Source organism: Borostomias antarcticus, assembly GCF_949987555.1.
Source record: "Borostomias antarcticus genome assembly, chromosome: 19".
NCBI lineage: Eukaryota > Metazoa > Chordata > Actinopteri > Stomiiformes > Stomiidae > Borostomias > Borostomias antarcticus.
The window spans coordinates 9,324,755-9,328,318 of NC_140252.1; positions in this window are offsets into that span (position 1 = coordinate 9,324,755).

Below are 3,564 nucleotides of genomic sequence, written 5' to 3' on the forward strand. Positions count from 1 at the left end.
TTTAAAACCAAGGACACTGTTAGGTGGCAAGGTACATTCTCGCCGGAGCACATTTCCAGTAGACACGCCCATTCACTACCTAGCTCTCTAGCACGCTTCATGAGTTTCTTAAAGTTGCATAGACGACCGGCTGTAATAACAGGGGCATCTTGATTAGTTGTAGAATCGCCACCCACTACATGATTATTTTGTATTTGAGCAATTTCATCGACAATAACAGAATACAATAACGATCTCAGCTGTCCCTTGAGAATGTCCTCATCGATGACACGAGGCGATTCCGCGATGGTCGACGTGAATCGGTTACCCATCTTCTCAATGATGTTTATGATGAACTAATGCCACGCCACCGCATCAATGTGTTCTCTACAGCATCTTTGATATCTTCATCCATCAAGGTGTTTCGGACCTCTCTCAACTTGTTGCAGAGTTGTTGTTCAGATTGTAGTTCGTATATCACTGTTTCAATACATCCAATAATCTTCTGTTGCGATGGATAGAGCCCCTTTTTTGCTAGAACATCGGACAAAATTTGCGGTAGCTCTGGAACCACTATTTCAAGTATTATATCAATTGCATTTGTTTCAAGGAAATGAGCAGGGGGATCGAATAGACACGGATGTTGCATTTGACTGGGGTGTTGAATTTTACACCCGTAACATGTTAGTTTTAATCTATCACTGATTATGTCCTCAAGTATCAGACATGTCGACACCTTTACAATACGCACGCCTAATGTAGTGAGCGGTTTACCCAGTATTAAATAGGGATGGCTGTGTAATCGGTCATCAGCATAATTCATGGGAGGAATAACATCGTAGTTGTCTTCTTGCGTGTCCCCATATGATTCAAGCCAAGTAGCCACCCAACCATCATCTGACTCATCGTCTTTAGCAGACGTTTTACCACAATTAATACTCGCCATGTCATAGTTCTGTGTGCTTGTGCTGGGAACTGACCAGTCACTGGACAAAAGAGTTTTTATACAGTAGGAGGTTGGGGGCAAAGTGGGAGGGGTTTTACTTGAGCGATTCATCATCTAGTCTTGATAGGGGCTGAATGCTTAGGGGGGTGAATGATTTAAGAAAGTGTCTCATTGACACACACACCCAGTCACACACACACACACATCTATCAACCGTAAAAATAAAGAATTCATAGAAAACATTAAAAAAAATCAAAAAAATAAACACAGTTTAGTATAACCCTTTTGACATTTGTCATGTCAAGTCTTTTAGAATCAACCACTATGTCTGGGTAAAGTAATCAAGATTGTTTAGGAATAAAGTACGTTTAATACCATTAAAATCCTCCAAGACGTTCTTCCAACGAAAAATATCATCTATTCTATAAAAAATATCATACATTGTGTGTATATCGCTTAAAGGAAAAACGAAAAGAGCCTCAGAGTCTGATATTACCTTCGATAGATCATTCGGGTTTACAATAATAGTATTCCTATAATTACCCGCACACACGTAAACATAGGATCCTATTTTTTTTAGAAACCCTGTCGGCAAAAACAAAATATTGTTTTTTTTACCACATTTAACAAGCTTGTTGTATAAAACCTCGTTTTCAGGTAATTCCAATTGACGCAGATTTGATAAAACGGCCTCTTTGAATGACCACCAAGACTCTCTGTCAAAAACTACCCCGTATTTATCTAGTTCCGCCACTACATTGGTAGTTGAAATAGTGACCGTTGAGTTCTCTTTATCATAGACATACCCCGCCAGTCTAAAATCACTCAGCATCCAGCTGAACTCTCTGTCAATGTCATAATCATGCAGATTACGGAGCAAGCTGCTAGGCCTTCTTGTTAAAGCCAGATCTCGGGGCACCTCTTTTTTTGGTGCGCGGCATAAAGTAGGACTATGATGCACTATAGCCGTTCTCATACGCGGGCGGTGGGGGGGAGTCTGACACGGAGGAGTATTCGCCATCATCTGTGTGGAGGTCGTGAGAGAGAGAATGCAGAGCGCTGGCTAGAACCGTGATGATTTCTCTGTTATGAATAGCCTCGGCGGTAATGAGCTTGTCCTTATATAGCACCGCGCTAAGAATTTCTCCGCCTACCGAACCATAATCACTCAATAGAAACACACACACACACACACACAGTGACAAAAGCACATTCAAAGTAGACACCACGACTCCAAAGCTTCCATTCTCACCTTTGTAAGTGTGGAGCTAAAACCCCATAAAACCCAGAGAAACTTCTGATGTACTCTAGAGATGATGATTATCCCCCGAACCCATATGGCTGTAGTGCCCTACCCCGTCTCTTGTACATGACATTAAGGATGTCTGGGGATTAGGGGGAACAGGACGTATGAGACCCACACCCCTCCCTCTCACACACGCACATACCCACACACGCACATACCCACACACACACATACCCAGTCACACACACACACACACAGTCACACACCAAATGACCGTCTCTGGGATGTCTGGGGGTAGGGAGGGATAGACAGGACGTATGACAGCCCCCCACCCCTCCCTCTCACACACACACACACACACACACATTAAAACATTCTGATATCTAAAGGAAATCAAACTCACTAGACCACATGGCAGTAGTCACACCTCACAAACATTCTTAGACACACACCCCTCCTTCTCACTCACACACACACACACACACACACACACACACACACACACACACACACACACACACACATTAAAAACATTCTAATATCTAACCCTAATCAACTCACTAGACTTACTACAACATCTTCATTTCAATCAGGGGAGAGGGTGAGACCTGTATATTAATTTGATATCAAACAGGGAAAAGGGTGAAACCTGTATTAAAAATCACACCCTATCATTTTCTCACTATGATTTAGGGACAAACCCCCCCCTACCCATAGTAACTTAATACCAATACATTCACACACATACACACACACATTAAAACATTCTGATATCTAAAGAAAATCAAACTCACTAGACCACATGGCAGTAGTCACACCTCACAAACATTCTTAGACACACACCCCTCCTTCTCACTCACACACACACACACACACACACACACACACACACAGTCACACACACACACACCCAACATTAAACACTATAACCCTATCTATGATACACCCCTTGATTCAACCCCTATAAAGTCACACCTTCTCACTCTGATATAGTGACAAACCCCCCCTCCTAGCTCTCCTAGCCCCTCCACACAGAACAACACCTGCGCCCCATAAAACCCTGGGGAACAGAGAATAAGCCCTATAGTAACTTAATACCAATACATTCACACACATTCACACTATATTACACAAATACACACACACACACACACCCAACATTAAACACTATAACCCTATCTATGATACACCCCTTGATTCAAACCCTATAAAGTCACTATAAAGTCACACCTCATTACACAAACCCCCCTCCTATTGTGCCAGACAACTCTGGACCAGGTGCATGTCATAAAATAAGTTTAATCTCATTTGCATATCAAATTAATAGCCTAAATGCTCATTAATTATTCAAAGTGCCTTCTATATAGTAGTGTCTCTTGAACACGACCCTGGG